The 21531-nt window shown below is 47.6% G+C and overlaps 1 protein-coding gene across 2 annotated transcripts in view; it reads right to left on the bottom strand.

Annotated features, from left to right (window-relative positions):
* The window catches only part of ALS2CL (ALS2 C-terminal like), a 92819-nt gene that overhangs the window by 52461 nt on the left and 18827 nt on the right, over window positions 1-21531 (bottom strand). The window lies entirely within an intron of this gene.

Below are 21531 nucleotides of genomic sequence, written 5' to 3'. Positions count from 1 at the left end.
GCCACCCAGCTTGCTGTTTATGAAGCCCCAATCCCAACCCAAGTAGCCTGAACCACGTTGAACAAATCAAATTCGCAAATCTTTATTGGCATATACAGTGGTACCTCGGGTTAAGTACTTAATTCGTTCTGGAGGTCCATTCTTAACCTGAAACTGTTCTTAACCTGAAGCACCACTTTAGCTAATGGGGTCTCCAGCTGCCGCCGGAGCACAATTTCTGTTCTCGTCCTGAAGCAAAGTTCTTAACCCGAGGTACTATTTCTGGGTTAGCGGAGTCTGTAACCTGAAGCGTATGTAACCCGAGGTACCACGGTATACCAGATTCCAGCAGGGTTCGGAGCAATAAAAGAACTCAGCATAATCTGCATTGGACACTTAAGTTAACGTTGTGTAACATTCACAAATCCTCATTGCGCGTTGCAGAAACCTCCATTTTTCAGAGACAAGGTTGATGGAATCTTTCGAGGAGTTGGAGACGGCGTTTATAAGTGGTCCACATTTCACAAGCACACAGTAAGGTTGGTAGTACAATAGCTATGTAAACAAGCATTTTGGTTTCCCTGCGAATGTCTCAAACACTCTGCACTTCAGTCGGGAGAAAGCTGCAGTCGCAGAGCTCAGGCCAGGCATAGACAAACTTGGCCCTCCAGATGCTTTGGGACTACAACTCCCATGATCCCTAGCTAACAGGACCAGTGGTCACGGATGATGGGAACTGCAGTCCCAAAACATCTGGCGGGCCAAGTTTGCCTATGCCTGGCTCAGGTGATGATGGATTTCGGCATCAATGTCGGCCCTTGTGGAAAGATAACTGCCCAACGAGTTGAGGAAGCGGGACCTTCACATTTTTCATCTGGCACAGAGCCACTTCCTTTGTTACCTTAATAGCCCATTGCCTCCCCAGGAAGCTAACCTGGCTATTCCAGGGATTTCTATCCCTGCTTAGATTTTAACACTTGCTGGATACAGGGATTAGAAGGAGCCCAAGCATACAACCTAAACCCCCTTTTTAAAAAAGAACAACAATAAGGACTGGCAACACTTTTTCAGAAATGAATATTTTGCTATTTCAGTGTTATAAGCCTAGCTCCCCCAATTTGGTTACCTCTGGGTAATGTTGACCCTTTGACCGTGCTTACTGACAGCTGATGGCAGTCATAGCTTGACAAAATCTGTAGGGGAGAAGGCTACTGCGGAAGCCTATTGCAAAACCCAGCTAAAGAAATACCGCTGATTCAGTGCCATTTTTAGAAAGCTTTTTCTCCAGAAGTGGTATGATTAATGTGGGAAACAGGAAGCCGCAGCTATGATGGTCAGCTGATAAATTAACTTTCATTCTCCCCCACGGTTTGCCACCAAAAGGATATCGGGAAGGCCTTTGGGGTGAGCGAAGGCAAATCTAACAGGATGGGAGGAGAGATATTTTTGCATATTTAGGGTACCAGTAAAGGAAATGAACTACAATGCCATGATTTCCCCCCTCCCTGCTTGCTTCTACTTAGTGGGTTCCCAAATTAGTCCTCAGTAGCTGCAGTTTCTGTGTGCAAAAAGCCTTTGACTGTGTCGACCACAGCAAACTATGGCAAGTTCTTAAAGAAATGGGAGTGCCTGATCACCTCATCTGTCTCCTGAGAAATCTCTATGTGGGACAAGAAGCTACAGTTAGAACTGGATATGGAACAACCGATTGGTTCAAAATTGGGAAAGGAGTACGGCAAGGCTGTATATTGTCTCCCTGCTTATTTAACTTATATGCAGAATTCATCATGCGAAAGACTGGGCTGGATGAATCGCAAGCCGGAATTAAGATCGCCGGAAGAAATATCAGCAACCTCAGATATGCAGATGACACAACGTTGATGGCAGAAAGTGAAGAGGAATTAAAGAAGCTTTTAATGAGGGTGAAAGAGGAGAGCGCAAAATATGGTCTGAAGCTCAACATCAAAAAAACGAAGTTCATGGCCACTGGTCCCATCACCTCCTGGCAAATAGAAGGGGAAGAAATGGAGGCAGTGAGAGATTTTACTTTCTTGGGCTCCATGATCACTGCAGATGGTGACAGCAGTCACAAAATTAAAAGACGCCTGCTCCTTGGGAGAAAGGCGATGACAAACCTAGACAGCATCTTAAAAAGCAGAGACATCACCTTGCCAACAAAGGTCCGAATAGTTAAAGCTATGGTTTTCCCAGTAGTGATATGGAAGTGAGAGCTGGACCATAAAGAAGGCTGATCGCCGAAGAATGGATGTTTTTGAATTATGGTGCTGGAGGAGACTCTTGAGAGTCCCATGGACTGCAAGAAGATCAGACCTCTCCATTCTGAAGGAAATCAGCCCTGAGTGCTCACTGGAAGGACAGATCCTGAAGCTGAGGCTCCAAGACTTTGGCCACCTCATGAGAAGAGAAGACTCCCTGGAAAAGACCCTGATGTTGGGAAAGATGAAGGGCACAAGGAGAAGGGGACGACAGAGGACAAGATGGTTGGACAGTGTTCTCAAAGCTACCAGCATGAGTTTGACCAAACTGCAGGAGGCGGTGGAAGACAGGAGTGCCTGGCGTGCTCTGGTCCAGGGGGTCATGAAGAGTCGGACATGACTAAACGACTAAAAAATAACAGCTGCAGTTTTACCTGCCCTGCACCAAAAGGGTGTTGGAGAATTGCAACAGAAACAGAAACAGGAGTGGAAATCACTTATGTTCCCTAACTCCTCCTATTTCTGGAATTCAAGTCAGTCCAACAGATCTGCTGATATCTGCTGCTTTTTTTTCCTTCCCTTCTTTTTTGGTCTTGTTGACTTGTTAACAGAAGAAGCATGCAAACGTTACAAAAAGAAACAGAAAACAAAGATTCGATCTTTTAAACCAGAAAGCCCCACCGCCTGGAAGGACAAATGTACAAAGCAGAATGAAATATTGACTCATAACCATTTTTTGTTGTTGAAAAATTCTCCAAAGAGTGGGGTATTTGTAGAGTTCATGTAAAAAGAACACTGTCAAAAGATCAATCCGTTGGCAGGTCTTGATTGAGCTGCGGTGTATTAATAGGATAATGGTACAAAACAAAATTTATAGTAACTCAAATAATATGGAGAAAGCAAAGTTTAAGCGCGTGTTTAAGGAATTTAAATCGAGAATACAAGGGGAAGATCAGAGGTCTTGACAAATTTAATTACAAATGGATGTACAAAGCAAGTATTAAGTTAAAGCATGGGTAGGCAAACTAAGACCCGGGGGCCGGATCCGGCCCAATTGCCTTCTAAATCTGGCCTGCAGACGGTCTGGGAATCAGCGTGTTTTTACATGAGTAGAATGTGTCCTTTTTTAAAAAATGCATCTCTGGGTTATTTGTGGGGCATAGGAATTTCTTTATTATTTTTTTCAAAATATAGTCCGGCCCCCCACAAGGTCTGAGGGACAGTGGACCGGCCCCTTGCTGAAAAAGTTTGCTGGCCCCTGAGTTAAAGAATGAATAACTGTTTATTTTTATTTCTCATTTTGCCTATAATATCTATTGTAAAAGGTAAAGGGACCCCTGACCATTAGGTCCAGTCGTGGCCGACTCTGGGGTTGTGGCGCTCATCTCGCTTTATTGGCCGAGGGAGCCGGCTTACTAAGGACTAAGCCGCTTCTGGCGAACAGAAACGCCGTTTACCTTCCCGCCGGAGCGGTACCTATTTATCTACTTGCAGTTTGAAGTGCTTTCGAACTGCTAGGTTGGCAGGAGCTGGGACCGAGCAACAGGAGCTCACCCCGTCGCGCGGATTCGAACCGCCGACCTTCTGATCGGCAAGTCCTAGGCTCTGTGGTTTAACCCACAGCGCCACCTGCGTCCCTTAATATCTATTGCATACTTCTGTTATAAAGTTTTCAATCAGTAAAGCACTCAAAAGACTCGTAACAAAGACTCATAACAAAGATTCCCTTTAAAAATAACCAAGATATAGAAAAAGAAAAGTCTCATCCACTTGTGAGTTCCATCATTCTTGAGAATAAAGGTTCTATATAGTCTTAAATGAGACAGACATTTGCTTATGCTGGTGGCCTTGAACGACCAGAGGGGCACCAGGTTGGTGATGCTAGGTTGGCTATTTCCCCCTCTCCCTTTTCCTGCTGGGGAAAAAAAAGGCATCTCCCATTGTTAAGGCACAAGAGACTTCTCTTCCAGGAAAGATAAAACAAAAAACTCAACAGGTATTCAACCTCATTCAAGCCTGGTTTGAGTTTTAAACACAGGAAACCAAACAAAGCCAGGTGTGATGCAACAGGAAAAAATGTGCATCAAGCCCATTCATAAGAAGCAGCTCAATGCGTACACCGGCCTTTCGCAAAATGGGGAACTTTCACAGCGGCCGTCATTTCATTCATTCACTTGTTCCATTCTTTCAGCCTTCCGCTAGCCGGTCCCAGTCAGATGTTGCTGGAATACAACTCTCATTATCCCCAACTGTTGGGTCATGCTGTCTGGGAGCTAAATAGGGTCACTGACAGTCCCTGTCGGCAGGCTAGCCATCTAATAGACGCAGCACAAAAGGAAAACAGAACTGGGAGGGAAGAGGTGAGAAAGCGAATTCAGGTACGATGCCTGAAAGGCTAAAAGAAAAAAGAAAGGGAAATGATGGAAGGATGATCTGCATCTACAGGACAGAAAGGGAGAAAGAACAAAGTCTTTTGAGGAAGAATGAGACCTTGGGATGGTGGAGCTGGAGGAGCGAATATTCTGGGCAGTGAGCTTAGCACGAAGGAAGGAAGTTTGTCTGCCATGGCTGGTGGAGAAAGGGCCCTGAAAAATCTCTTAATGTAAGGGATCTGGCAGCCTCTCGACTGTGCTGGACCACAAATCCCATTAGCCCTGACCACTGAGCATGCTGGCTGGGGGGAGTGGGGGCCCAAAATCTGGAGGCCACCAGGTCAAAACAAGTTGACTATTTCAACAGTCACTGTTCAGACTTGACAGCAGAAAGTCACCCCCAGTCCAGTATGTGACAATTTTTTTGGGGGGGGGGACGGGGGACCTGGTGAGTCAAGTTTCTAGGGAATGATTGTCAATTGCCATATTTCGTAAAGTAAAATTCCTGACACCCGCAAAATGTTGAGCTTTTTAGGGGAGACCAACCCCCAATATTACCCTTTCTACTTTGGGAGCTGTTTTCGCTGCTTTTTTCCATTGCATTGCCATCCATCCGTGTTCCCCCTGATGTTTTGCCAGCAAGATTCCCCCCTGACCCCATTTACACACCCAAAAACCAGAACATTTTTCTTATTCTATACTAGACCCATAACAGGAAGGAATATTAAGTTGGCTCTTGTAACAGCTGTTGGCTAAAATCAGGAAACATGCCAGACGTTAACCATGTCGCTGGAGTTGGTGAGACCCATCTATGGTCCAGATCTTTATTTCTTTAACATTGGGGGTTTTTTTGGGTGGGGGGGAACCCTCAAGAAATTCACCTCTGCATCTCAACTAAAAGCAGCTTGCAATAAATGGGTTTTCAAGGCCTGCTTTAAAACGTTACTAGTGATGGAACCAAATGGGTATCGCTTGGGAATTCTGGAGCCAATACCACTGACCTTCAAACTGCAACCTTTACAACAAGCCTGCAAGGTAGATGGGCATTCTTCCTCCATCTCCAGTGGCCGAAAAGCAACTTCATGGCAGAAGACAGATCTGCCACTGGGGACCTCTTGAATGAGAACTAGCCTTGAACACCACTCCAGACAGCTCCGGGTGATATCTTCCTATATGCATAGAAATGTAAGGCTGTCGTCACGCAACACCCATTAGAGCATTTCTACTGCATCTTCAGAATCCAGGATTTGCATGAAGTCAGGCAGGGGGAAGGAAAGGGGGGAAAGGCAGGTTGCAAAGTGGGGTCATGTAGGGGAAAACATAGGGGGCTGGTGAATGGAGCAGACAGGGGTGTAGCCGTGTCTTTGTTTGTGTGTTTAGCTGCGGTTCTTGCATTGCCATGGGTTGGACTAGAACGGGGTCAGCAAACTTTTGCAGTAGGGGGCCGGTCCACTGTCCCTCAGACCTTGTGGGGGGCCGGACTCTATTTTGAAGAGAGAGAAAAATGAACGAATTCCTATGTCCTACAAATAACCCAGAGATGCATTTTAAATAAAAGGACACATTCTACTTATGTAAAAACAAGCTGATTCCCGGACCGTCCATGGGCCGGATTCAGAAGGAGATTGGGTTGGATTTGGCCCCTGGGCCTTAGCTTGCCTACCCATGGACTAGATGACTTTCAGGGTTCCTTCCAGCTCTCGTTTTTGTCTTGTATTTTTATGCTGCGAACTGCCCTGAGACAGAATCCTAGAGTTGCTGAAATAAATGAACTTTCCTACAATATTCTAATTTTTCGAGTTTCACCTGTAGAAACCTTCACAAACTCCTATCATGTGGCTTGCAATCTTCAATCTAGGATCCCAGATATTATTTTTCCCCTTGCAGGAAGTTTTATATAAGCATTAAGAAGTCGTTCTTCCATCCCCATGCAGTCTGACTTGGTACACTCCTCTGGGAGTTTTCCACACACACACACACACACCCCTCCACATACAAGTATAGGCTGGTCCCCACTTATAACCCCAAAGTGAATCCTTGAGTTTCTGGCGAATGAGCAAGCCTTTCTCCCAGCCTTCCGGCTTAAGCCTCCCACCTGGTCCAGCCTTCCAGGGACGCCAGTCCCTCCCCATGACTAACTCTCCTGGCATCTGTTTACGCTGCAAGAGTTAAGGCTGGATTCCTTGGCCTAGCCGACCACGGTAGGAAAGCTTCCATTCAAGCCCAGGGAAAGAAACGAAAGAGGTAAAAGGGAAGAAAAAGCAAGTTTCAGCACAGACAAAAACTGCCCCTTTCCGCTGCCAGGAAAACCTCAGAGTTCAAGCCCAGGGAGGGCGCCCCGCTGTCTCCCGGTTCTGAATGGGAGTTTCGCCGCTCCGGCACGATTCACATCGTAGGGAACGAAATGCAAAACACAGAGTTTCAGTTCTGGCACAGGTTTCCAGCAGAAACATTACTGCCTCCAACCTGGGTGGCACAATAGAAGCGATCGATACCTCCATTAATTTGTCTAAACCTCTTTTAAAGCCATCCAGGCCATCACTGTTTCCAGTGGCAAGGAGTTCCATAGTTTGACTGCACTGCATTAAGAACGACTTTCAGTTCTCTGTGCTGAATCTTCCAACGCTCAGCTTCACTGTCCACAAGTCCTAGTGTTATGAGAGGGAGAAAAGCGTTCCCCTATACAGTGGTAACTCGGGTTACATATGCTTCAGGTTACATATGCTTCAGGTTACAGACTCCGCTAACCCAGAAATAGTGCTTCAGGTTAAGTACTTTGCTTCAGGATGAGAACAGAAATCGTGCTCCGGCGGCACGGCAGCAGCGGGAGGCCCCATTAGCTAAAGTGGTGCTTCAGGTTAAGAACAGTTTCAGGTTAAGAACGGACCTCTGGAACGAATTAAGTACTTACCCCGAGGTACCACTGTATCCGTTTTCTTTGTGCCATGCATAATTCTATAAACTTCTAGTACATCCCCTCTGACTCCAATCCCCCCCAAAAAAGCTGCAACTTTTTTCACAGGGGAAACGGCTCCATCCCCATGATCATTCGGGCTGCTCTTTTCTGAACAGAAAGTGACGGTGCCCACCATCTGAACCCAAATGCCACAGCAGCACACTTCCTATTTGTGATTCTCAGAAAGTGCAGTCCAGAGGAACACCGCCTTCAATTGACTGAGAGACTACTGCAATGTGCTCTACATGGGGCTACCTTTGAAGGTGACCCGGAAACTGCAACTAATCCAGAATGCGGCAGCTAGACTGGTGACTGGGAGTGGCCGCCAAGACCACATAACACTGGTCTTGAAGGACCTACACTGGCTCCCAGTACATTTCCGAGCACAATTCAAAGTGTTGGTGCTGACCTTTAAGGCCCTAAACGGCCTCGGCCCAGTAGACCTGAAGGAGCGTCTCTACCCCCATCGTTCTGCCCGGACTCTGAGGTCCAGCGCCGAGGGCCTTCTGGCAGTTCCCTCATTGCGAGAAGCAAAGCTACAGGGAACCAGGCAGAGGGCCTTTTCGGTGGCGGCGCCCGCCCTGTGCAACGCCCTCCCGTCAGATGTCAAGGAAATAAACCACTATCTGACTTTTAGAAGACATCTAAAGGCTGCCCTGTTTACGCAAGTTTTTAATGTTTGGTGTTCTAATTGTGTTTTTATTATTCTGTTGGGAGCTGCCCAGAGTTGCTGGGGAAACCCAGGCAGATGGGCGGAGTATAAATAATAAATTATTATTATTATTCCAAGGAAAAACAGACAACAACGGTTCCACCCGACCTGTCAGGAATTGCTTCCTGACTTCAGATATTGGCGACCCCACATCAGAGGAAAACCCACCCAACTGAAACATCTCAAAAACAGAACCTTCCTGATGCAATGCCACGCTGCTCAGTTCCTTGAATGCCACTGTCCACGATGCCTCAGAGGAAATGGGGGAAATCCATTTGGTGCTCCAGTGAGCAAGGCACAAAAAACTCATCAAAACCAGGGTGTAGGGTGGCATACACAAGGGATCCTTGCAAAAGGTTGTCAAGGCCAGCTTGTGAGATTTTCTGCACGTATCTTGCTTTAGGATTTGTAGGTCTCACAGGTAGAAACCCAGACATACAACCAAATTCCCACGCTGCAAATACACGTCCTTGCTTCACCAACTCTGCATTATCCCACGTGTAAAGGTAAAGGTACCCCTGAACATTAGGTCCAGTTGTGGCCGACTGTGGGGTTGCGGCCCTCATCTCGCTTTATTGGCCGAGGGAGCCGGCGTACAGCTTCTGGGTCATGTGGCCAGCATGACTAAGCCGCTTCTGGTGAACCAGAGCAGCGCATGGAAACGCCGTTTACCTTCCCGCCGGAGTGGTACCTATTTATCTACTTGCACTTTGATGTGCTTTTGAACTGCTAGGTTGGCAGGAGCTGGGACCGAGCAACGGGAGCTCACTCCGTCGCGGGTATTCAAACTGCCGACCTTCTGATCGGCAAGTCCTAGGCTGTGTGGTTTAACCCACAGCGCCAGATGGCCTTGAAATGGTGCTTTAGATGTCAATAAATTAATTGTAATAATAATAATAAATAACTACTACTACTACTACTTTACCACACATCAGGTGCAAATGTAGGCTGCATACATACCATATATTCAAAGCACTTTTCTGACACCCCCCAATAATCTTGGAAACTGTAGTTTACCCCCACAGAGCTATAATTCCCAGCACCCATGATTCTTTTTTTTGGGGGGGGGGGGAGTTTGAAATGTATGGTGTAGATGCACCCACAGGGTTGGGGGGGGGGAAATCTGCCAATTTCCATTTCTTTTAGGTCCCCCCCCCCATTTTTCCAGTCTTAAATTCAGTATTCCACACTCCTGCAGCAGCTTGCAGATTTTTAAACGCGTCAGCATTTTCCAAGCGCACACATTTGTGCTAGCAATTCCCCCTCGTACAATACAGTTCTGCGTATTATTTTACCGTACTCTCCCATAACATACCCATTTTGGCACACATTTGGCCAAAGAGCTGCACTGCAAAATGGAGAGGGAGGGCACCTGTAGTTTCACATTACGGTGCAAATGGAATTGAATTTCAACCCCCTATCCTCGTGCAGATGCCAGGCACAAGGTAGGGCAAAATATCACATGCTTCAAAAAGAACAAAATCCAATAGCAATAGATGGAGAGCGTGTCCTTTTCTCCCAGAATCCTAGAAACTCAGCAAAGCTGATGGGCAGACAAAAGTCAAGGACTCCTCTGCGCAATGCAGAACGTGCGGAACTCACTGCCACAAGGTGCCGTTGGTGACGGCTACTAGCTTGGAATGCTACGAAAGGGGATGAGGCAGAATTCACAGAGGAGAGAGTATGTTCCATCCCCATGTTCAAATTCCACTGAATTCCAGGAAGTCTGTTGCCTTCATGTCCTGCCAAGGACATCAATAAGGTCTTGGTGGTAAAAATAAAGTAAAGGACCCACAGACGGTTAATTCCAGCCAAAGGCAACTATGGGGTTGTGGCACTCATCTCTCTTTCAGGCCGAGGGAGCCGGCGTTTGTCCACAGACAGCTTTCTGGATCATGTGGCCAGCAAGACTAAACTGCTTCTGGCGCAACGGGACACCGTGACGGAAACCAGAGCGCACAGAAATGCCGTTTACCTTCCTGCCAGAGCGGTACCTATTTATCTACTTGCACTGGTGTGCTTTCGAACTGCTAGGTTGGCAGAAACTGGGACAGAGCAACGGGAGCTCACCCCATCACATGGATTTGAACCGCTGACCTTCTGATCGGCTAGCCCAAGAGGCTCAGTGGTTTAGACCACAGCGCCACAGTCTTGGTGGATGAGGCCAATGGCTCCTCTATTTCAGCATCCTGTTATTGCGGTACCCAACGAGATGCCCATTTACGAGAAGGCAGCAAGCGACAACCAGCTCTTTCTTCTTAATGCTTCACTCCCTCTGGAATAGCCATACAGCCAGACTCCTCCTTTAACAATACAATCCTCTCTGTGAGTCTACTCAGGAGCAAGTCACCTGAATCCAATTGAAGGAGGTATACTCCCAAGTAAGTATCCTTCTTCCCCTTGCAAGCACTGGTTAAACTGGGATACACATTTAAGCCAATTCGGTCAACCTAGACTGCATCATCCCACGCTTAAAAATAACAGGAAAACCGCCTTTGATTTGAAATAGCGCGTTGTAAAAGTTTTTAAGAAAAGGAACCAGCTAGGCAAACCAGCCTCCTTTGCGTCCACATCTTAGGTGGCTCCTATTTCAAGCAGTCTGCAGGCTGCCTGTTCATCAGAAAGCAGTCTGTGCATGCTCTACAGTCCTGTTACTTCGGAAGAAGCCAGGCTTGAATCCAACTCGGGCTCCTTGCCTTTGAGAACAGAGGGCAGTCTAATTCACAGATGGCCCGATTTCACAGGCCGAGGCAGTGAGGGGTCTCAGTTGCTACTAAAAAATCCCAGCTGGTCAAAAGGGGGTTGGACTAGATATCCCCTGGGGCCCAACTCTACCATTCGAAAAAAGAAGACGGAAAAACAACTTGCCTTATACTGAAAGCAACATAGCTTGCGTGGTTCGTTGCCGGCGGCACCCTTGAGCAGTTCTGGGCAGCTTTTCATGCCTGGCTGTTTAAGAACCTGCGATGCCACTCCCGCCCGCCTCCCACTGCCAAATTTCCTTTTCTGTTCAGCTGCAGATCCTGCTTCCTGGATGACACACACACACAACACACACCCGCCGCAGTCCAGAGGTACGATTACAAAACCATCCCAGGCAGAAGGTTTCAAGCCAGCCGCACAATTCGTTTCCTCCTTCGTCCTGCCTGTTTACAAACAAGCCCTACTGCCTGCAGCCTGGCGAAGGGCAAGGATTTAGTTTTAAAAGATCGGGAGCCTAGGAGGGAGATCTAGGCCAGGTGTCAGCAAACTTTTTGAGCAGGGGGCCAGTCCACTGTCCCTCAGACCTTGAGGGGGGCAGACTATATTTTTTGGAGGGGTGGGGAATGAACGAATTCCTATGCCCCACAAATAACCCAGAGATGCAGTTTAAATACAGTGGTACCTCGGGTTACATACGCTTCAGGTTACATACACTTCAGGTTACATATGCTTCAGGTTACAGACTCCGCTAACCCAGAAATAGTGCTTCAGGTTAAGAACAGAAATCAGGCTCCGGCAGCGCGGCAGCAGCGGGAGGCCCCATTAGCTAAAGTGGTGCTTCAGGTTAAAAACAGTTTCAGGTTAAGAACGGACCTCTGGAACGAATTAAGTACTTAACCCGAGGTACCACTGTAAAAGCACGCATTCTACTCATGTAAAAACACGCTGATTCCCGGATCGTCCGTGGGCCAGATTGAGAAGGCGATTGGGCCAGATCCGGCCCTCGGGTCTTAGTTTGCCTACCCCTGATCAAGAGCTACTAGCCTGGATGGCTGTTCTCTGTCTCCACAGTTAAGGGCAGCAATGCTTTCAGTTGCGGGAAACTAGGAGTTCCTTTGATCTCAGATTTTTATTTCTTGCAAGCCAATTACGGCCCCACACAAATCCATTCCAGCTCCACAAACCCGCTTTGCCAGAGCACCCCTGAGGGCAAACCTTGTTCTGTAAAACTGTAGGCCAAATGTTTAAAATGACATTTGTAAAAAAAACCAGAAGCATTTTTTTTTTAGGGATTGTTGGACAAGACCTGCCAAGAAAAATAAAGAATTTGTTTATGTAAGCAATGACGGCGGCAAGAGTCTTGATAGCACAAGGATGGAAGAACGAGAAAACCCCGACAAAAGAACAGCGGCAAGAGAAATTAACGAACTATGCAGAACTGGCGAAACTGACGCGTAAATTGGGAGATAAAGACAACTGTGACTTTAAAGAAGAATGGGAACTTTTTACAACCTATTTAAAAAGACAACAAAATGAACTGGACTCCTTGGCAGGTTTTGAATAAACATACACAAATTTATTGGATTAATATGGTGGATAGATAATATAAGTATGTATGTTGTTGTTGTTTAGTCGTTTAGTCGTGTCCGACTCTTTGTGACCCCCAGGACCAGAGCACGCCAGGCACTCCTGTCTTCCACTGCCTCCCGCAGTTTGGTCAAACTCATGCTGGTAGCTTCGAGAACACTATCCAACCATCTCGTCCTCTGTCGTTCCCTTCTCCTTGTGCCCTCCATCTTTCCCAACATCAGGGTCTTTTCCAGGGAGTCTTCTCTTCTCCTGAGGTGGCCAAAGTACTGGAGCCTCAGCTTCAGGATCTGTCCTTCCAGTGAGCACTCAGGGCTGCTTTCCTTAAGAATGGATACGTTTGATCTTCTTGCAGTCCAGGGGACTCTCAAGAGTCTCCTCCAGCACCAATAAGGATGCATACAATTTTGCAATATGCAGAGAAGGGAGGGGAAAAATGAGAGGGGGGAAATAATGAAGATGATTTGTATTGTTGATTTGTTATGTTGAATTTGTTAATAATTATTTTTTTTAAAAAAGTAAAACTGTAGGCCAAACCAGTTAGCCAAAGAACGCAAAACCGTCACTTCACGTGCTGCAGCCACCAGGCGTTTGCTCTCTGGCAAGAATGCAGCTCAGCAAAAGCATCCCACGGAGTCCCTCTGCTTCAGGGAAGCGCTAAAGGAGTCCTAACAAAAGCCTCTTTGTATTCTCAGGCGGTCTTTGCTCTCCGTAGGCGAGGAGATGCCAAGCCGATCCTCCTTCGCTTGATGGAGCAAGCCGAGCGACCTGGGACAGAACATTCCTGGACCAGCCAGCCAGAACCGGAGCTCAGGTGGGAGACGGAGGAGGGATAAATGATGCACACAATGTATTCTAGGGCTCGGAAACCTCCAGCGGCTCTCCAAGGACATATAAGAGCATGGCGGCTAACAGATTGAGGTTGAATCCTGACAAGACAGAAGGACTGTTTTGGGGGGACAGGAGGCGGGCGGGTGTGGAGGACTCCCTGGTCCTGAATGGGGTAACTGTGCCCCCTGAAGAACCAGGTGTGCAGCCTGGGAGTCATTTTGGACTCACAGCTGTCCATGGAGGCGCAGGTCCATTCTGTGTCCAGGGCAGCTGTCTACCAGCTGCATCTGGTACGCAAGATGAGACCCTACTTGCCCGCAGATTGTCTCGCCAGAGTGGTGCATGCTCTGGTTATCTCCCGCTTGGATTACTGCAATGCGCTCTACGTGGGGCTACCTTTGAAGGTGACCCGGAAACTACAACTAATCCAAAATGTGGCAGCTAGACTGGTGACTGGGAGCGGCCACCGAGACTACATAACACCAGTCTTGAAAGACCTACATTGCCTCCCAGTACGTTTCCGAGCACAATTCAAAGTGTTAGTGCTGATCTTTAAAGCCCTAAACGGCCTTGGCCCAGGATACCTGAAGGAGCGTCTCCACCCCCATCGTTCTGCCCAGACACTGAGGTCCAGCTCTGAGGGCCTTCTGGCAGTTCCCTCCCTGCGAGAAACCAAGTTACAGGGCCTTCTTGGTGGTAGCGCCCGCCCTGTGGAACGCCCTCCCATCAGGTGTCAAGGAAATAAACAACTATCTGACTTTTAGAAGATATCTGAAGGCAGCCCTGTTTAGGAAAGTTTTTAATGTTTGATGTTTTATTCAACAGTGGTACCTCAGGTTACAGATGCTTCAGGTTACAGACTCCGCTAACCCAGAAATAGTACCTACAATAGTTACCACTGTACAGGGAAAATGAATTAGATAGCACGCTGTAAATTTTAAATTGCTTTTCCATAATTCCTCCCATTTTTGTAGCTCTTTTGAGTATCCAAAATCCTGGTACACATCACCACGTCATTAGCAAACCACAGATCTCTGGCATTCTCCCCAGAGCTCCAAAGCTGCTCTGTGTGGGACACTTTGGTGAATGTGACACAGCTCGAAGCAGTCTTAAATTTTCCAGGCAGCAATGAGTGTCTTCTAACTTCCTGCTAGATGCACAGAATTGATGAGTGGCATGGCTTAGGAACTGCTGAGGTGGCCATTTTTCGGTCAGTGACCAGAAACAGCTATTTAACTCGTGACAGGGAATAACCTTGAGAAGTTATGGAAACCTTAGATGCTTGGTGCACAATTGCCTGTTCTAATGGTAGCTTCTTGCAGCTGAAAATGGAGAACACCAACCGCAGGGTGTGTGGGGTTTTAGGGAAGGGGTAGTATGTGGATAGGGGACGCGGGTGGCGCTGTGGGTTAAACCACAGGGCCTAGGACTTGCTGATCAGAAGATCGGTGGTTCGAATCCCCGCGACAGGGTGAGCTCCCGTTGCTCAGTCCCTGCTCCTGCCCACCTAGCAGTTCGAAAGCACGTCAAAGTGCAAGTAGATAAATAGGTACCACTCCGGCGGGAAGGTAAACGGCGTTTCCGTGCGCTGCTCTGGTTCGCCAGAAGTGGCTTAGTCATGCTGGCCACATGACCCGGAAGCTGTACGCCAGCTCCCTCGGTCAGTAAAGCGAGATGAGCGCCGCAACCCCAGAGTTGGTCACGACTGGACCTAATGGTCAGGGGTCCCTTTACCTTTAGTACCTGGATAGGGGACACGGCGTGCTCCTTCTGGGGTAGTTTGTTCACTGTTGGTCCCCATCCTGCACTCAGCTCTCACCTGGAGCTCCTAGAAGCTGTCTGCATGCGACAGCAGCTACATTCCTGGGAAACAGCTTCAACTGGTTGGTTAATCCCAGCGCCGGATTTACGTATAAGCTAAAGAAGCTATAGCTTAGGGCCCCACTCTCTTGGGCCCCCCCAAAAAAAAATTAAAGAAAAAAACAACGATGTACATTTCCAAAATATAAGATAAAAAACAAATAATATAAAATCCTACATACAGCAACAGTGTTTTGTGTTGTGTAGGCTCCTAGGATGTAAGTCAGGCTTCCCCAAACTCAGCCCTCTAGATGTTTTGAGACTACCATTCCCATCATCCCTGACCACTGGTCCTGCTAGCTAGGGATCATGGGAGTTGTAGGCCAAAAACATCTGGAGGGCCGAGGCTGAGGGAGCCTGATGTAAGTCATGGGCCCCGCCTGCTAGCCTGCTCCCTAAAATATCACTTGGTATGCTCATTTCTATATACAGTGGTACCTCAGGTTAAGAACTTAATTCGTTCCGGAGGTCCGTTCTTAACCTGAAACTGTTCTTAACCTGAAGCACCACTTTAGCTAATGGGGCCTCCCGCTGCTGCTGCCACATGATTTCTGTTCTCATCCTGAAGCAAAGTTCTTAACCTGAGGTAATATTTCTGGGTTAGCGGCGTCTGTAACCTGAAGCGTCTGTAACCCGAGGTACCACTTTATGGGGTGCCTACATTATGCATGGGCAAATGGCTTGAGATACCTATTAGGTCCATAAATTACCATCTAGCATATTGTTGGAGCTTAATAATAATTACTTTGATAAAATACATATTTTGTTATGTGCAAATGGCTTGAGATACCTATTAGGTCCATAAATGACCATCTAGCGTATATTCAACAGGAAAAAAACAAGGACAATTTGTTGTTGACACAGGACAGCTGGACATATAAAGGGCCCCATTACCTTCAGTTGGGACACGGGTGGCGCTGTGGGTTAAACCACACAGCCTAGGACTTGCTGATCAGAAGGTCGGCGGTTCGAATCCCCGCGACGGGGTGAGCTCCCGTTGCTCGGTCCTTGCTCCTGCCAACCTAGCAGTTCAAAAGCACGTCAAAGTGCAAGTAGATAAATAGGTACCACTTTGGCGGGAAGGTAAACGGCGTTTCCGTGCGCTGCTCTGGTTCGCCAGAAGCGACTTAGTCCTGCTGGCCACATGACCTGGAAGCTGTACGTCGGCTTCCTCGGCCAATAAAGCGAGATGAGCGCCGCAACCCCAGAGTCGGTCACGACTGGACCAAATGATCAGGGGTCCCTTTACCTTTTTACCTTCAGTAGCTCAGGGCCTCATCAAACCTAAATCCGGCCCTGGTTAAACCAAATGAGCACAGCTAATGAGTCTCAAGCCCTCAGTGAATTAGGGGCTTCCCATGCGTGCAAAGACAGGATCGGGCAGACTGAGCAGACAAGACAAATTGTTTGACCAACGGTCAACAAGCCGGTCTCTGCACATGCCATAGAGAGAAGTGAGGGGCAGATGGGGTTTGGCCACCTGGGAAAGGAGCCGCTCTAGAAGAAGGAAAACTCTGATCCTAAACCTCAGCTGCCTTGAGGGATATCTTCAGGAGAAGAAAAGGCTCTGTAGTAAACCCTACACAAATCCAAAATGGAGGCCTTCCTGCAGCCAACCTGGGGCCAAACGTCTTCCTCTGCTTTCCTCAGCGAGGCCGAGAGGGAGGTCTTGTCGGTTGAGCAGCCCAAGACCTCCAGACACACTGCTAGAGGTTTAATTGCTGTACCACCAGCTTAGCGGTTGTCGGACTACAACTCCCATCATCCCTGTCCATTGGTTAAACCAACCGTGGACGATGGGAGTTGTAGTCCAACAACATTTGGGCGTCCGAGGCTGGTGAGATCCCTGTTAGAAGGCCAGTGTAGGAAACAAGAGCTTGGAAAGCAGAAGCAGCAGTATGACATGATCCTGGAAAGTCAGAGCTGGTCCTGAATGGGGTAACTGTGCCCCTGAAGGACCAGGTGCGCAGTCATTTTGGACTCATAGCTGTCCATGGAGGCACAGGTCAGTTCTGTGTCCATGGCAGCTGTTTATCAGCTCCGTCTGGTATGCAGGATGAGACCCCACCTATCCGCAGACTGTCTCGCCAGAGTGGTGCATGCTCTAGTTATCTCCCGCTTGGACTACTGCAATGCACTCTACGTGGGGCTACCTTTGAAGGTGACCTGGAAACTGCAATTAATCCAGAATGCAGCAGCTAGACTGGTGACTGGGAGCAGCCGCCGAGACCATATAACACCGGTCCTGAAAGACCTGTATTGGCTCCCAGTCCGTTTCCAAGCACAATTCAAAGTGTTGGTGCTGACCTTTAAAGCCCTAAATGGCCCTGGCCCTGTATTCCTGAAGGAGCGCCTCCACCCCCATCATTCTGCCCGGATGCTGAGGTCCATCTCCGAGGGCCTTCTGGCTCTTCCCTCACTGCGAGAAGTAAAGCTACAGGGAACCAGGCAGAGGGCCTTCTCGGTGGTGGCGCCCGCCCTGTGGAACCCCCTCCCGTCAGATGTCAAAGAGAACAACTACTACCTGACATTTAGAAGTTTATAATGTGTGACATTTTAATGTATTCTTAATCTTTGTTGGAAGTGGCTAGGAAAACCCAGCCAGATGGGTGGGGTACAAATTATTATTATTATTATTATTATTATTATTATTATTATTATGAGGTCATCCAATCCAGCTCAATGCAGGATGCAACTGCAGTCTTCAGTGACAGGTGAGCACTCAGCTGAACATCAATGCTTCCAGACAAGGAGTGCCCACAACCTCACAATTTCCACTTTCCTTCCCTGCTTTGGGGCCAAATCATCTGTTCTTTGCAGAGAACCACATTCTTGAGAAAACCATAATGGGGACACCTAGTGGCCACATGGCACAACTACATCGGAGCATTGGAATCAGGCTTACAGACACACTTATAGAATCATAGAATCATAGAGTTGGAAGAGACCACAAGGGCCATCGAGTCCAACCCCCTGCCAAGCAGGAAACACCATCAGAGCACTCCTGACATATGGTTGTCAAGCCTCTGCTTAAAGACCTCCAAAGAAGGAGACTCCACCACACTCCTTGGCAGCAAATTCCACTGTCAAACAGCTCTTACTGTCAGGAAGTTCTTCCTAATGTTTAGGTGGAATCTTCTTTCTTGTAGTTTGGACCCATTGCTCCATGTCCGCTTCTCTGGAGCAGCAGAAAACAACCTTTCTCCCTCCTCTATGTGACATCCTTTTATATATTTGAACATGGCTATCATATCACCCCTTAACCTCCTCTTCTCCAGGCTAAACATGCCCAGCTCCCTTAGCCGTTCCTCATAAGGCATCGTTTCCAGGCCTTTGACCATTTTGGTTGCCCTCCTCTGGACACGTTCCAGTTTGTCAGTGTCCTTCTTGAACTGTGGTGCCCAGAACTGGACACAGTACTCCAGGTGAGGTCTGACCAGAGCAGAATACAGTGGCACTATTACTTCCCTTGATCTAGATGCTATACTCCTATTGATGCAGCCCAGAATTGCATTGGCTTTTTTAGCTGCCGCGTCACACTGTTGGCTCATGTCAAGTTTGTGGTCAACCAAGACTCCTAGATCCTTTTCACATGTACTGCTCTCAAGCCAGGTGTCACCCATCTTGTATTTGTGCCTCTCATTTTTTTATTAAAGCCTTTTTTTTTACTTAAAGCCCTTTCCCCAGGGGTAACTCTCATTTACCCCTTTCAGAGCTGCCGTCCCCATCACCCTTAGCAAACTACAGTTCCCAGGATATATATATATATTGGGGGGGTGCTTTAAATGCAAGGTGCGTACGCAGCTAGAGTCAGACCATCTAGCCTAGATCCGCCAATAAAGTGCAAAACTCTAGGGATTCATAGAACTCCAAAATTGGAAGGGACCCAGTGGGTCATCTAGTCTAACCCCCTACAAGGCAGACGGGGCATTCCCAGCCCTTCCTGGAGCTCCTGAGCATGGAACTTGGGTTTTTTCCATGCATAGCATTCCATGCCGCCTTAGAAAATGCACATGAAAGGTGTTATCACCAAACACGGCAGGCGAGCTTATTGCCAAAGCATTTTGCCCTTTCTCTCTTTTTTGCCCTGCTTGTACCATCCTCCTACCGTTTTTAAAGTTTTAAGACTTGCCACCTGATCTTGCTTTTTTCCTCATCCCTCCCAGTTCTGCTTTCTTTTGCTGCTGCATCTCTTAGACTGCAAGTCTCCAGGCAGGGACTGTCTCATTTTTTTACTTGTCTGCATTCAGGCCTATCTGGAAGTCTGTTTGGCTAAAGAGCAGGGTGCAATTGCAAATAAATAAGTCAGCAACAATGCCACACCTCTGACTGCTCTCAAACACCTCCTCAAAAGATCCATTTTTAACCTCAAGCCTTCCACAGGCAAGCTCTCAGTTTCCGCGTCCTACTGTAACTACCGTATTTTTTGCTCTATAAGACGCACCAGACCACAAGACGCACCTAGTTTTTGGAGGAGGAAAACAAGAAAAAAATATTCTGAATCTCAGAAGCCAGAACAGCAAGAGGGATCGCTGTGCAGTGAAAGCAGCAATCCCTCTTGCTGTTCTGGCTTCTGGGATAGCTGCGCAGCCTGCATTCGCCCCATAAGACGCACACACATTTCCCCTTACTTTTTAGGAGGGAAAAAGTGAGTCTTATAGAGCAAAAAATACGGTAAATACAACAAGGCATTGCATCCCTTGCCTCCACTCCCTGCTTTTCTCTGTTGTTGTCTTTCATGCTCTTGGGGATAAAAAAGCTTTTAAAAATTAAATGATCAAACCCAGCAGTTATTCCTCACTTTCTTCCTAACACAACTTTCTGCCCTAACACGACCATATCTGCACTAAGCATTTAAGGCACATTACAATCTCCAGAAATCTTTTTTTTTGGGGGGGAATCACCTTAACCCCTGCAGAGCTACAATTCCCAGCACCCTTAACAAACTACAATTCCCAGGATTCTGGGTGTGATGGGGGAGCCATGCGCTTTAAAATATGTTCTAAATGTACAGTGTGGATTTGACCACACAGGAAAACATCCAGGCCTTTGCTGACACAGTATCAAGTCGAGAAATTTCTGTACCTTTGACAAGAGTAAATCAAGAGCTCACAGCCACATCCCCCTAAAGTTGCATCTCAGCAGATTGTGCATAGCATAGGGCTGACCCCTCTCTGTCTCTTTCGCTGACACTTTTGGGACAGCGATGGGAGGGGAGAAATTTATAGAGAACATTACGATACGATAATCTTTGTTGTCATTGTCCCATACAGAACAACGAAATTGAAAAAAATCTACATCAGACATTCAAAAACCTACAAGCCTGCTAGCCCAGCTATCCCAGCCTGGTTAACCCCCTAAAAACTCTGATACCCCATAATTAAATACAGTGGTACCTCGGGTTAAGTACTTAATTCATTCCAGAGGTCTGTTCTTAACCTGAAACTGTTCTTAACCTGAAGCACCACTTTAACTAATGGGGCCTCCTGCTGCTGCCGCGCCGCCGGAGCACGATTTCTGTTCTCATCCTGAAGCAAAGTTCTTAACCCGAGGTACTATTTCTGGGTTAGCAGAGTCTGTAACCTGAAGCGTATGTAACCCAAGGTACCACTGTACAATATACACCCACAGAGACTACCTTACACTGCACCAAAATCGCATTTGGATAAAAACTGTTTCTCAGGCGGCTAGTTAGTCCTAGTCTTTAGACTCCTATACCTTCTTCCAGATGGACGCGGGTGGCGCTGTGGTCTAAACCACTGAGCCTAGGTCTTGATGATCAGAAGGTTGGAGGTTCGAATCCCCGCGATGGAGTGAGCTCCCGTTGCTCGGTCCCTGCTCCTGCCCACCTAGCAGTTCAAAAGCACATCAAAATGCAAGTAGATAAATAGGTACCGCTCCAGCGGGAAGCTAAACGGCGTTTCCGTGCACTGCTCTGGTTCGCCAGAAGTGGCTTAGTCATGCTGGCCACATGACCCGGAAGCTGTACGCCGGCTCCCTCGGCCAATAAAGCGAGATGAGCACCGCAACCCCAGAGTCGGCCATGACTGGACCTAATGGTCAGGGGTACCTCTACCTTTACCTTCTTCCAGAAGGCAGAAGCTGAAAGAGATCATTTCTGGGGTGTGCACTATCCTGCACTATCCCTGCAGCTTTCTTATGACACCTGGAAGCATAGATTTGATCCAAGGTGGAAAGAGTGCACCCAATTATTCTCTCCGCAGTCTTTACAACCCTGGACAGCATTGTTTTTTCCCTGATCGTGCAGCTCCCAAACCACACACACAGAGACCATAAGTTAATACACTCTCAGCA

This window comes from Podarcis raffonei, chromosome 12 (genome assembly GCF_027172205.1).
Source record: "Podarcis raffonei isolate rPodRaf1 chromosome 12, rPodRaf1.pri, whole genome shotgun sequence".
In the NCBI taxonomy this organism is placed as follows: Eukaryota; Metazoa; Chordata; class Lepidosauria; order Squamata; family Lacertidae; genus Podarcis; species Podarcis raffonei.
Note: the sequence above shows the minus strand (reverse complement) of the source record. Positions and strands in the feature narration are given on the sequence as shown.